The sequence below is a fragment of the Benincasa hispida genome, chromosome 6, assembly GCF_027475165.1.
Source record: "Benincasa hispida cultivar pf3 chromosome 6, pf3_genome.v1.1, whole genome shotgun sequence".
In the NCBI taxonomy this organism is placed as follows: Eukaryota; Viridiplantae; Streptophyta; class Magnoliopsida; order Cucurbitales; family Cucurbitaceae; genus Benincasa; species Benincasa hispida.
Genome location: NC_143483.1, coordinates 30,160,511 through 30,175,269, shown reverse-complemented (window position 1 = coordinate 30,175,269; position 14,759 = coordinate 30,160,511).

Here is a 14,759-nt window from a genome sequence, read left to right as displayed (position 1 = left end):
GCTTCTTCCCCGAACGCAACCCATTACCGCCATATATATCTGAAACTGTGGAAGCAATGGGTTGGGGTCAACTATGCATTGGGCATATGAGGATTTGGCCCAACCTTGTCTGCCAATTTATAGCAGTGAGTTTGATATGGAGAGAAATACGACGTTCGTTGATGGTGTTTTGGTGTGCTTCTTAGCTGACAAAATTAATGAAGTGTTCAATATTATAAGTAACCCGAACGCAGAGGGAAACTGCATCTTGGAACATCCGACTCTAACCCAAATAGAAGATGCGTTAAGAGTAGTGGCCAAACCTAAAAGCAAATGGCAAACATCAAGAAGTGGAGTAAAGATCTTAGCTTCTAGGAATCTGAAACCAGACGCAAACTTATGGTATTATTTGATTAAGAAAAGCATCATGCCTACAACGCATGATGAAACATTATCAAGAGAACGTGTCCTGGCCACTTACTGCATCATGCAGCGCATTCCTCTAGACGTAGGGAGGATAATAAGGGACCATATCAAAGCCATTAAAGTTAAACCATGAGGACAACTCTATTTCCCTTGGCTGATCTGTGCGCTATGTGAACGCGGGGGCATCCCTTTGAGGGATGATATGAGGAAATCGATGGTCTGATGGATATCAAGTTGATCAGGCGTCTGCTTTGCGGTTCACCGCACCAGCCTGCCTTACCTCGCAAGAATGCGGCAGACAGACCTCGACCCTTCAAACGTGCCCCTAAAAGAAGATGCATCCGGATGATTGAACACAACGATGAAGCTTCGAAAAATGAAGTTTACGAAGTGGAGCATGCGTCTACTAATGAAGCGTGGCCAGACTTAAACATACCACCCCTAAACTCACCTTTGGCCCCGCAAGAAGGGATTCTTGATCCAACGCAGCATGAGACTAAAAATTTAGATCAAGAAATACCTAGTCCCCTTCCTTCTCCCTTACCAACTTCAATTCCAACTTTTGTACCTCTTCTGATTATTTTTAAACCAATTGGGTTAGGGTCAAGCAACGTAGGAAATATTGGAGACCCAGTTGAAAGAATTGAAGAGCCAACACTACCACACCCACGCATTGATATTGACGAGTTGAAAACTTTCATTAGTGATCAACTCAGACCACTGGCTGTGTCTATTGAAACTCTTCAACAGCAAAATAGGGTTCTAAGGGATTACATGCGGCAGCAAACAAGAAGAATGCGGGACCAGTTTGTCTACACAACGCAATATATTAATTAGGTCCTGGTTGGAATGTTTGGCCACCACTACCTGTTCACCTAAGGAACCCTTTGTGCTTCATGGATAAAGACCCTGCAGAAGAACGCAGGGATGACGCGCCAGCACAATAAATTTGGGGTGTTGGCTACTTTGTTTTATTTATTAATCTTTTGTATTTGTTTGTTATGTTTGTTTATTCCATTACTGAGTTATCCAATCAAATGAATGAAATTTCTATCATTTTTCATCCTTGCATTTGTCCTTAGCATACCTTTTTGTTCTTTAGCTATTTTTTCGTCTTGTGCGTTGTTTTACCTCAATGATATTGGTAATATGAAATTTGTAAGTATAGAGTATGCGCTAGGAAAATCAACAAAGCCTGAACTTTTCTAAAAAAGTCTACATGTTTTATTTCTAACGCATGCAATCTTTAAATCAAAACTCCTTTCGAAACTCTCAAAGCCTTTTCGAAATTTTGTTTCTCTTTTAGCAATGAGGATTTAGCTTATCTTAAAAATTTGGGGGTAAGGAAAATTCGAGTTAAGACGCATTAATCGAGTACATCAAAAAGAAAGGAAACAAAATAGAAAGATGTTAAACGCAAACTCCTCTATCATTACTCTAAAAGAAAACCTCAAATTGGCATGAGTTAAAAATTGGAACAAGCACTTAGTCGTAGTTGGATGCTCGCATGACACCCGTGAGGGCAGACCAAAACGAAGTTAAGTCTACTAGACCAATGCATCCCAGAACTCCACTATCTAGTTTAAAGAAGCTGTATCTTGAAACACATGCATGCTCGATATGAGTTTAGTTGTGAAGGGTTCTCACCCATAGTTGAATGCTCGCATAACACCCGTGGGGGCAAGCCAAAACGAAAGTGGGACACCTGGAACAATGCATAGGTAACCAAAAATTTATACTTTTTCTTTTAACCGACATCTATTTTAAAAAGCATCTAACGCATTTCTGGTTTAGAAAAAACGAGAATGTTTTAAGAAACGAAAGGAGTTGTTGACAAAAAGCTTGTTGCACCTGAAATAAAACATTCTTCCTTTTTGAAAAGAATCAACCTGCATTAAATTTTCCAAACTCCAGTCTCAAGCTTATAAGTGAATATGATGAGAGGTGAACCCTGCACACTAAAGACAATGGAGATAACAAAGAATTATTTGTGGAATGTTCGAGAACAAGCATTGTTCAAATTTGGGGGTGTGATAACTTGTAGAAATACAAGTTATTGTGGCTCAAAAGTTGGAATAATTAGGGTCTTTAATGATAAAATCTCATCATTTTTAGAGGAAACGCATGGAATTACTCGAACACTATCAAACTCATGCAAAAGAATTTTTTTTTGCTAAAATACTGCGACACTAATGCTTGTAAAATAATGTTTCTGGAGTTCACCTTGACATTGACCAACTGCACAAAACCCTTCCTAAGGGGGCCGCTACCAGGGTGACACGAGGGCGTACAGAATGATCTCATGGTGTGAACAAATGACAGAGACCATAGGACGTGTTGACACACACACTTCACCCACTTACTATAAATACTCTCTCTGTCCACCTTGATATTGACTCATGCAAACACCATCCTAAGGCGGATGCATCCTGGGGTATCTTGAGGCCAAGCATGAATCTCACGGTGTGAACATACAGAGAGAAACGTGAGTGGAATCATAGACATATCTGATATGCCTCCTCCTTCCATTGATTCTTTTATAACCTAGGGTTTAACTTATTTAGAAAAAACACGGCTAAGGATTTTAACTAAGTGACTTTTAGGTTTTTCCAAGAGTAACTTTTACCTTGGATAGTTGAACAACTTTTGATCATCATCCATTAAACTCTTTAACAGAATCCTTGACCAAATCGTTGCATGCTTGTTGAAACTCTATCTAATTCACCTTTCCAGGTAGGTTCCCAGGTAGGGGTGTTACGTTTCCGTCAACTTAAGAACCCCAGCCTAGGACAAAAGGTCCCTTATAGATAGGTTTACAACAAATTTAATCTTTTAGTCCAACCAATTTAATCCTATTAAACCAATTTTAAAAGATTAATCTAGGTTACTAAACTCTTTAGAACCAAATGAACTTAGGTCTATCTCAATTCAATTTTAAAACCCTTTTAAAAAACTCGAGTTCCCATAAGTCTGCATGCAACTCTAAATTATTGATTTTAGGTCTAATTTCCTTTATAACACTTATCAACAGAAATAACCACCACAATGCGAAGTCAACACATGCAAGGCATTCATAACGACTATAAACAACCTAAGTGTCATGTTCGATGCATTGTACATTCATTGCTACTTCTTTTTATATAACACTTATACAAAACAGCAATGAAACAAGCAAAACATGCTTCCATTCACCCTTAGACTATAACGTTTATAAGAAAAGGATGATGCATGATAATGCTTACTGCATGCAAAATATAACTCTTAACCTAGACGTTATCGAAGTACATAGACTCCATTTCCTAGTTCATGGCCTTAACCCATTCATCTTTGTCAACATCCTCCATTGCTTTCTTAAAAGACAACAGATCCTCAACCCCATCATTCGTAAGGACGTTCTGGGCTTTAGTCAAACCCATGTAGCAATCCGGTGGGTTCATAACCCTCCCACTACGTTGAGGTAGTCTCAACTCTTGAGCTGGTTGACTAGACGTTCCGACCTCAACAACTCTTGTTGATCTGTCGGCCTGTTCAACACTTCTTGTTGAACCCTCAGCAGTCTCAGTCTCACTAGAGATCTCACGTAAAATGATCTTACTTCGTGGCTTATGATCCCTCATGTGATCTTCTTCCAAGAAGATAACATTAGTGGAAACAAACACTTTGTTCTCACTTGGATCATAGAAGTATCATCCTTTCGTTTCCTTGGAGTAGCCCACAAAGAGGCAAACCTTTGAACGCGGTTCCAACTTCTTTTGGTTAGTCGCTAGCACATGTGTCGGACAGTCCCAAATCTACGACCTCTCTATAACTCAATAGGTGATTTAGAAAAACTTTTCGAGGGAACGTTGTTCAGGATATAATATGCAGTCTACACTACATAACCCCAAAACGAGTCTGGAAGATGAGCATAACTCATCATAGACCGAACCATGTCCAACAAGATCCTGTTTCTCATTTCAGATACACCATTCTATTGAGGTGTACCCGGGGCCGAGAGTTGGGACGTAATCCCATGTTCTATTATATAGTTCTAGAATTGGAGGTCCATATACTCTCCACCATGATCAGATCGTAGTGTTTTTATCTTCTTACCTAACAAGTTTTCAACATCAGCCTTATACTCTTTGAACTTGTTAAGGGCTTCAGACTTACGTTGCATTAGGAAGAGATATCCAAACCTTGAATAATCATCTATGAAAGAGATGAAATATTCATATCCACCTCGAGCTTTAACATTCATCGGACCACAGAGGACTGAATGTATAAGCTCCAAGGCTTCCTTGGCTCTGTAACCTTTTCTAGTAAAAGGTCGTTTGGTCATCTTGCCTTCAAAGCATGATTCACATATCGACAAGGAGTTTTCTTCTAAAATCTTTAGAAGTCCACGTTTCACCAACTTCTCAATCCTATTGAGGTTGATGTGACCTAACCTTAGATGCCAAAGATGGTTGTTTTTCTTTGGAGAAACCTTTGGTCTTTTAGCTGTTGTTGTCGTACTGAACATTTCATTGTTAAATAAGGCTTTTATGACTAACAACCTTAGTATATATAAGTTATTTTCCATTGAACCATAACCAATCTCCATTCCATTCTTGAAAATAAACACTTGATTCTCAGAAAAGAAGACGGTATAGCCTTGTTCAATGAGACAAGAAACCGAGACTAAGTTCCTCTTAATATGAGGAACTACAAAAACATTTTCCAATAACAAATAACGTTTCTTGTCAACAAATAACTTCAGCCTGCCTACAACAACAACTGAAATAACCTCACCATTACTGAATCGAAGAGTCATCTCCCCCTGTGGCAACGTTTTCCAGGAACTAAATCCTTGGTAAGTGGAACTGACATGATTGGTAGCACCTGAATCAAGGATCCAAGTAGAATCATCATTCTCTACTAGACATGTCTCCAAGACAAAATCATATTTACTGTCTTGTCTCTTCTTTCGGAGAGTAGTGGGATGGAGGTCATTTGCCACGAAATTCGTTTCACACGATTCTTTCCACTATAATAAATCGGTCATTTTTAAAAGCTTTAAACGGAAATACTAACGAGTTGCTGAATAGAAAAACACATTGACCTACGTTAGGGTTTAAGCAAATACTCGTTGTAAAACAAAACAATATCCAATAAGGTTTTAGCAAAACTAACATGAACCCCATGTGACATTTAGTTTCGCAATGACGCTTCAAAGATTTAGGACAAAAGCCGCCGAAGGGAGGTCAGTTATCCCTCCTCTGAATTGAGAAGATCTCAACCAGTCATTAATGTCACACCCCGCTCCAGATTACCCTCTCAACCTGGATGGAATGGTGACTGCAGCAGTTACCAATCTTTTGCTAGCACTTACTGCCTATCTAACTTGTTGAATTTGCTTAAACCCTGAATACGTACATTTCATCAATATACTGAACAAATTAACTCAGAACTTAACATATTTACATTACAAGGTTTTATAGCATTTCATACATGTATATCACAAATTAATGAGCCCCATTTAGGATACTAGTCCCTATCTGACAGACACATGTGTACTAACTAATATAGGTCTTCAATTAAGCTTCCTTCAACCTAACTCTTTAAGTGGCAGTGCAGTAGAGAAATCTTTTGGGAACTGACCGCTACCTGAAAGGAAAACATTTGAAAATATGAGCTAGAAGCCCAGTGAGTGACTAACATTTAAATCATAATTTTCATACATAAATTTGATATTAAGATTGAAAGCTTTAACTGGAAAGATAAACTTGGCAACTATTATTCATGTCATTATCAACATCACATAGCACTTTTCTTACTTTGTTAGACTATGCCTTAGTCCATTTGTCTAGTGTGGCCCTTTTGCTCACTTCTTATCATTCTATACCACATTACTACTTAACTGGAAAGGAACCCTTTTGTTCACTTCCTCAAAACATAATTTACATCCTTAGTTGAGAGAGAACCTTTACTCAATTTCTCAACGTCAATCCATAGCTCATGTGGAGTGATCTTGACACTACCAATAACAACTTTTCTTACATTCATTTGATTCTAGTTTAAGTACTGTCATACCTTGGGATACTACTACTCAGATACCTTCTCCATGTACTTCAATATCGAGCTACTCGGATACCTTCTCCGTGTACTTCAGTATCGAGCTATTCACATTCTAAGACAAAGCTTCAGTACCTTCTCCGTGTACTTCAGTACTGAGCTATTCACATTCTAAGACAAAGCTTCAGTACCTTCTTCATGTACTTCAGTACTGAGCTATTCAATTTCTAAGACTGAGCTTCAGTACCTTCTTCGTGTACTTCAGTACTGAGCTACTTATACTCAACTTACATATTCTTATCTCTTAATGACTTAGTTGCCCAAAAACATTCTATACTAATGCATTCTCATGGTCATTGAAAAGCATAGCATAAATATAACATTAATATGTGATGCGTTGCTTGGTGGCTATTTAAGAATAGTTGTCATAAATAGCTTTCAGTAAACATGCATTGCTAAACATTCATAAACATTAGCAATTTACTTAAAACATTTAAAGAATTTAGAGTCACTCACAGTCTTTGGCAATCCTCTTCATGTATATGCTTAATGTGCGTTGAACACTTAGCCAAATTCTTAGGCCATAACTTGACTAGGAAGCAACTTCATTACCATGTGTCCATGCCTTGCATTAGGCATTCAAGCCTCCTATGCGGCCAAGCCTTCAGCTCACGCCTATTGCCCATCGCATAACAACCTTTGTACCCATCGTTTAGCTCATGCGCCCGTCTTGTGGCACATCAACACATGCCCCATGCATTCATCTAGTTGCGCCCATCGTTCCGCTCATGCACCCATTCTGTGGCACATCAACGCATACCCCATGCATTCGTCTGGTTACGCTCATAAACTCCAATGCAACCTTGTGCTTACGGCTTCAATATGCGTTGCCTCTAATGCTTCTCAACGCGTCCTTGTGCCAATTCAACCTCCAACGCATGCGTTCAACATCATTGTCAATCCCTTAAAGCTGCTTGCTTGTTCAACCCAAGCAGCTGCCTGCTTGCTCAAAATTTCATATTTAACTTATAATTTTGATAACTAATTTTCCAGGCCTTTTCTCAAGAAATTTCCTTCTACAAACATTCTCTAAAATGTCTTAGAAAGCTTAACTTAACATTTAAGCTCAGAATTCCTTGTGGTTGTGCCGAAATCCTCAGATCTTCAAGACTGGCCCAACTTACCCGAGAATTCGACCTCCAACCGGATTCTTCATACTTCAGCTCGACTCCGCTAGAATCTCCCTCCGGAATTTCAACCTCAGCAACTAGACATACTCAGGGTTTGAATGGTTTTGGAATTACTTCATTTGCACGAGCAAACTTCTCCCAACCTCTATTTGAAATCGAGCTTCCCCTTTTAAACTAACAGCTGTATGTTCTTCTTTTAACATCAAGTTGCCACCTCATCCTTAAAGGATAATATCAAACCTGAGTATGACAGCTGGCTTAGCTGATCAGTCACCAAGATGATCTTTCCCTCTTGGTTATCGACGCAAGGGTCAGCTCTCAAGCCAATGCTTTCAACACATGGACGCATACCTCCTTCTCAATGCATCGCCCAATCTGGCTAACGCATAGCTCATTTAGAGGCTATTGCGTCCCTCCTTTGGTTGCATACTTCTAAGCCAATGCATGTCCTAGCCCATAGCATAACTTTAGCGTGCATCACTTTAGCTGTCTTATCATATCAACAATGTGTTAAGCCTTCCTCGTTCTATAGCATAATATAAATATAAAATAAATATAAGAAATTTCAATTTTTGGATCGGAAAATGGAAGAGTTGCGTGAATCAAAAATCCAAGGGAGGTTCAGCATGTTCTATTCGATACGGGTAGGAAAAGAACCCAACTCGGTATTATTAAAAAAATAGAGAAATCAGAACCCAAGCCTTCCTCGTTCTATAGCATAACTTTAGCGTGCATCACATGCTCTTCGTCTAGTACTGCTGCCACATAGCACCATCGCATAGTGTTGCCGCATGACACCATCACGTAGCGTTGCCGTATACCATCAGGTAGCATTGTCGCACACCATCAGGTAGCGTTGCCGTATACCATCGGGTAACATTGCTGCATACCATCGCGTAGCATTGCCGCACACCATCAGGTAGCATTGTCGCATACCATCGCGTAACATTGCTTCTTTTACTACCCGATCAACCAGCGCGCGCAACTTCAACACCTAGCACCTATGTCCACACAATCTTGAGGCTGCCGCACGCTTTGTCAACCTCTCATGACATAGGCTGCCGCATGCCTTATCAACGGATCATGCCTTTCAACTCATGCGTTCATTCTTAGTACCAATACATAGTTTATCCTTGCCTTCAACACTTAGCCTCCACAAGCCTTGGTTGCTACACACGCAACCTCATTCATCCACACTTCTCCATCAACGCATGCCTACACTTTGCTTCCATACTTATCCAATTTTTACTTGTTATATTATCTAAAACTCACCCGACTAAGTATTTCTAACACTTAGAATTTTCTTCCTCCACCTTCCTACTTTTTTTACCTCCTTTCATAATTTTACTTAACATGCTTGTTACTCATTTTTGTAGGAAAAGTTAGAGTACGAGGTTTACAATTAATACCAGAACAACTCTTATTCCTATAACGACTAGCCATCATTGATTTGGCCAAGAGACCATTAACTTACTGAACAATCTCCCATAAGTATGACCCGCCATTTTAAGCCCTAAAGGTCCGTCCCAAAAAGCCAATCCAAAGGGAAAAAATCCGATTGGGGAAAAACCTAAAGCGACCCTATCCATTTCTGGAGTTCACCTTGATATTGACCAACTGCACAAAACCCTTCCTAAGGGGGCCGCTACAAGGGCGACACGAGGGTGTACAGAATGATCTCACGGTGTGAACCAATGACAGAGACCATAGGACGTGTTGACACACACACTTCACCCACTTACTATAAATACTCTCTCCGTCCACCTTGATATTGATTCATGCAAACACCATCCTAAGGGGATGCATCCTGGGGCATCTCGAGGCACAACATGAATCTCGCGGTGTGAACATACAGAGAGAAACGTGAGTGGAATCATAGACATATCTGATACGTCTTCTCTTCCCACTGAGTATTTTATAACCTAGTGTTCAGTTTACATAGAAAAAGCACGCTAAGGATTTTAATTAAGTGACTTTTAGGTTTTCCCAAGAGTAACTTTTACCTTGGATAGTTGAACAACTTTTGATCATCATCCATTAAACTCTTTAACAGAATCCTTGACCAAATCGTTGCATGCTTGTTGAAACTCTATCAAATTCACCTTTCCAGGTAGGTTCCCAGGTAGGGGTGTTACATTTCCGTCAACTTAAGAACCCCAGCCTAGGACAAAAGGTCCCTTATAGATAGGTTTTACAACAAATTTAATCTTTTATTCCAACCAATTTTAAAAGATTAATCTAGGTTACTAAACTCTTTAGAACCAAATGAACTTAGGTCTATCTTAATTCAATTTTAAAATCCTTTTAAAAACCTTGAGTTCCCCTAAGTCCGCATGCAACTCTGAATTATTGATTTTAGGTCTAATTTCCTTTATAACACTTATAAATGGAAACAACCACCACAATGCAAAGTTAGCACATGCAAGGCAATAACGATTATAAACGACCTAAGTGTCATGCTCAATGCATTGTCCATTCATTGCTACTTCTTTTATATAACACTTATACAAAACAATAATGAAACAAGCAAAACATGCTTCCATTCACCCTTAGACCATAACGTTTATAAGAAAAGGATGATGCATGATAATGCTCACTGCATGAAAAATATAACTCTTATATTTCATGATGCCTGCGCATGCTTTCGAGTAATTTCTTCATGCAAGATCATAACATTTATAATACATGATGCATGAATAATTGCACAACCTAAGGTGAGTTTTTAACTATATGACAAACACTTTGACATATAAGTACCATACATCACATATATAAGCAATAGAAGTTGATGAACCGGGTAAAATTTCCTTAAAACACAAAAGGGAAAGCTAACTATTACAAAGACAAGAAGTCTCCGGTTCAAATAGGCGAACCGGGTCTTGAATCGCTCGGCAAAGCATCACTTCTCCAACCATCGTGTACTAAGCACCCCGCGATCATCTACACGATAAAACAAACTCTTTGTTCTATCGCTTACCAACGTTCCCAGAGTTAAACAATCGTTTAGCTTTCACTATACGATCGTCTAGAAAAATCCAAACGATCATTTAGTTATTACTACACAATCATGTACCGTAACTAACCGATGAAGTCTGAAGTACGCGATCGCTTAGCGCGCTCCGCATGATGCCTACCTTCAGCGATCGTCCAAGCGACTATCTCTAGGTTGCACAACTGAGTATGCAACTATCTTTGATATTTAACTAAACGATGAATGTAGACGATGATAAAGACGAAGAAGATGATGAAGATGGTGTTGAAGGAACTAAGATATGCATTGATTACAAAATGTATTAAGCCAAAATGTAATAAAATACAGAGATAAGAGGAGAGGTGGAAGGCTAGATGCAAGCAATCTCTTGCTTTTCATCCGAAATGTGTCAAGGCTACTGGTGGTGCCATGGATGGATGGTGGAGAAGTCTCTCTTGAGCTCTATCTTCAGCGAAACTCCGATCGTCACTTGAAAGGGGCTGTGGAGGTGAAGAATCCTCAAATAGTGTCTTATTCATGCTCTCATCTGTGATCACAAGAATTTGCCTTAAGACAGAAACTCGGATGATTTGAAGTGAAGATCCAAGGCTCTATTTATGAAGCTCAAACGCCGATAGCATTGATGATTGTGTTATGACTCACTGCTACCTTTGTCACGGTATGGGAAATGTCAGCATCACCTTATCTCGTTGATACTTCTGAGGTATGAATTCAGGCTTGTTTCTCATGAAGTGTCAAAGCATTCCATCCACTTGGCGATCAATCTTCCATCACGATTATCACTCTGTGGACGCAACATTCCATGCAGCGAACTAATCTTTATGAAACCCTGCATACAATTACTCTTGCGGCGATCTGAGATTGACACATGCGGTCAATTCCTGCAATATCTGCGAAAATAGACACTTTGATGCGGAATAACGCATGATATAGGGTTAGTGAGGATTTTTGGTGCTGGTCGATGTAAGCTCACTTTTCCATATGAATTATTGCTATTATTAACGCATATTCTGCTTATTAGCCTTTATAATTCTAAGTAAAAAGCTACAATAGCTTGTATTTCTACAAGCTATCACACACCTCTCAAATTTAGAATCATGCTTGTCCTCAAGCATGTCTTATACTTAGGAAATTCAAAATTTACCCTTTAGCTTTTCCTTTGCGTTGACCATCTTTTCAAAATATAATTCAAAAGTAGTCCTACATCATTCCCAATTAGTAGGATATCGTCTACATACAACACTAGGAAAACTACTGATCTGTTAATGATTTTCTTGTACACACAAAGCTCATCAACGTTATGGTCAAAGCCATACGATTTGATCGCAGTATCAAACCGAATGTTCCAAGATTGAGACACTTGTTTCAACACGTAAATGGACCGATTCAGTTTGTAAAATTTTTGCTCTTGACCTTGGGCTATGAATCCCTCGGGCTCCACCATATAAATGATCTCCACAAGATTGCCATTTAGAAAGGCAGTCTTGACGTCCATTTGCCAAATCTCATAATCATAATAAGCGGCAATGGACAGGAGGATGCGGATCAACTTAAACATGGCAACATGAGAGAAAGTCTCCTCATAGTCGACTCCCTCCACTTGGGTATAACCCTTTGCCATAAGTTGAGCCTTGAAGGTTTACACCTTCTCATCGGCACCCCGTTTTCTCTTGTAGATCCATTTACAACCTATAGGTTGTACCCCATCAGGCTGATCTATAAGATCCCACGCTGAGTTGAAGTACATCGGCTCCATCTCGAGATCCATGGCTTTGACCTATTCATCTCGGTCAATGATGATGGGCAGAAATGCACGTCATGTTAGGCCTTTCATTTAGAATTATGAGGTTAAGTAAAATATTGGGCGAATATGTTAGGAATTCATGAGAAAACGAGTTTGCGTCGATCAACATTAAGAATCTCGACTTATGCATTATTATGCGTTCAATTGTCTATCTTTGTAGCTAATGCAGGAACCGGACGCATACGCGGAAGTCGGGCTATGCAAAGACGACCGCATGCAGGGAATCTCTCCATCAAAAAGGTGAACGCATACGTTCGATGCATGGATGTTGTGACCATCAATCGCATGCGTCCATCGCATAGAAGTTGCGATCATCGAGCGAATGCGGTCATCAGATTGCGGCTACATGATGATAACCATAATAGAGGGATGAACGCAAGGTTGGTGGAATGGAAGCATGAATGCATATCTCGGGAGAATCAAAAGATGATGTTGACATTTCACCTACCACGCTGTTAGCAGCAGAGATTTAGAAAAGGACCATCGCGCCGCAAATGTCAGAACCAGAGTAGGTCCATTAATGCTGTCGGCAATCCAGCTCTATAAATAGAAGCCGTTGAGCAGAATTTCAGATCATCCAAGTTTCTACCTTCGGGTGGATCCTTGAGATCTAGACGAAAGCGTGAGAAAAAAGCTTGAGAGTTCTTCATCTCCTTCATCCATTCCGAGTGACGACCGGAGCCTTCGCCAGAGTTAGAGCTCGAGAGAGTCTGCTCCATCGCTCATCCATGGCACCACCGGCAGCCTTGACACACATCTGTTGGAAGCAAGACATTGCTTCCAGCTAGCATTTTCCATTTCTCTTCTTTCCTTATATTATATTGTATTACATTTTGGCTTAAGGAATTAATACATTTTGTGATCAATGCATTTCTATATTTCCGTCAGTTCCATCTCCATTTTCATTTACTTAGTATCCTTAACTTTCATTGCATCACTTAGTAAGATTGTTAGAGTATCGCATACTTAATCATGCAGCATAGGAATGTGAAGCATGTAGCAAACCACCAGGAGGTGTGCGTTGCGTGAGTGTTATGAGAAAACCTTATTTGCTTAGTGTGAAGCTGTAGCAACACTTGTCTATAAGTGGACGCAATGCTTGTCGATGAGTAGAATCAGCAACAACTAACTGCCCGGGAGGGTAAGTGGTTGGTCGCATTAAGCAATGTAAGCAAGTGTTCATTAGAGATAGGAACAATCTTACGCCAGCCAGATTTATGTGATTACCTTGTCTTATGATCGCATCATTCATCATTTAGGCATACTTGGGAGAGTAGTCTAAAAACCAAATCTAAGACTCGAGAGAGCGGATTGGAATGCATAAGCAAGAATGGGGATCTTAGAGATAAGCTCTGTTTGCTATTACAGAGCGTATGCACCCTACGGATAGGATATTGCATGCATCCATAAGTAGGATACGGTGGTATGTGGTCATCACGCTTATGTGTGAGAGCACGTGAGCGGGTTATGAAGGCTTAGAAATAGGCTTCTCGGCACTATCGCATATACATCGCATGCGCCCTAGAATTAGGCACAAGTATTTGTAGTATAATCGCATAGCTTGCGTTGGCTGGGGTTGCCCTTGCGGTCAAGCTTAAGGGTTGTGATGAAGACATCCTTACCATTTTATCTATTTCTTCATGCATTTTACTTCGCGTCAATAGTTATCAGGTCTCTATCTCTCATTCATACTTCCACTGCTTTGTCTGTTAGTTAGGAGTAGGAGTAGTTTATAGCTTATAACCCCATCATTCTTTTATTTATCCACCGCAAACACTTCACCGCATACATTTAGTTACAAGTCCCTGAGTTCGACCTCGAATCATCTGAGAAACTTGCGTTCTCATTATACTTGACGAGAGCGTAAGAAAACTTGTGACCGGAACGCATGGTCATCGCATACACTCGTAATCGTATATTGCAAATCTAACGTATAACCACCGACACATGAGTATAAACGCATAACCTAAGACATGCAATCGCATATCATGTTCCCCAAAAATTTTACGTCACCAGCCAACATCCTCTATTGCCTTATGATAAGATAATAGATCCTCAACGTCGCCATTGGCTACCATAGCCAGGATTTCCGTGAAACCCATATAGTGAACAGGTGGGTTTGCAACCCTCCCACTGTGTCGAGGTTCCCTCAACTCTTGAGGTGGAACCAACCTACCAGATGAACTATCATCAACAACTCTTGTTGATGAAGCAGGCCCTTTAACAACTCTTGTTGAAGTTTCAGTAGTTTCGTTGGAAAGCTCACGTAACAAGATCTTACTACATAGACTGTGCTCCCCAATATGATCCTTCTCTAGGAAGGTAGCATTCA